Below are 962 nucleotides of genomic sequence, written 5' to 3' on the forward strand. Positions count from 1 at the left end.
TGCAGGCCTTAGCTTAGTAGCCTTTGCCGACTTGTTTTTGTTTCTCTCCCTTTGTTTTTTCTGCTAGTTTGAGCTTCGCTAACAAATATTCAATACACTTGTTGACATTTGAAAAGTGACAAATTTTTAAGGAAAACTTTTCTTTAAAACTTCTAATTTCTTAATTCATTGAAAATTTACTACTTAAAACATTTTAACAAGTTCCTTCAGTTACTAACCATATAATGATAAATAATATTGATTAACTATTTCTTTTCTATAAAAACAATTATATTCAAACTGGATAATTAAACCTCAGCTCCTTCGGCCATAAATATTTCTCGAATAATAAATTTATAAAATCATCCCATTTGTTTTAATGGAAATGTAAAAAATGTGAAGACATCACATTTGGTTTGTTGTAGATGTAACCACTAATAAGTACAAAATGTAATGGTGAAATCTGTATATAGAATCAATTTTTACTCCATCAATACTGGTTAACTTTAGAATTTAAGCTTTATAATTTAGAATGTAGGATGAGAATTTATATTGTAAAATCTAGAATCAAAATAAACAAAATATTTTTTCTTAAAAAAAGTTAATATTTGATTAAAAAAATTAACTACCTAATATTAGTCATATATTTTATGAATTTGGATTCTCTAAATTTTAAATTCTCATTTTAGAGGGTAAAGTGTGATCTCTCACTATTTATTTCATAAGTAGGACCAAAAATAAATATGAAAGAAAAACTATTTAAAAATAAAAAATTATACTTTACTCTCTAAAATAAAATTCAAAATATAGAGAATCCAAATCTATATTTTATATGTTTCACTAATCCCTTTCCAATTTCCGTACAGGGTCTAGGCCCACGCACAACGACGCTTTATTAGTAATTAATGAAATGAAATGAATTTGCATGCAACGTCTTGGTGGAGTAGTCATCATGTATGTTTTGTAATAAGTGAGTGTATGTC

This window comes from Arachis ipaensis, chromosome B04, assembly GCF_000816755.2.
Source record: "Arachis ipaensis cultivar K30076 chromosome B04, Araip1.1, whole genome shotgun sequence".
Classification (NCBI taxonomy): Eukaryota; Viridiplantae; Streptophyta; class Magnoliopsida; order Fabales; family Fabaceae; genus Arachis; species Arachis ipaensis.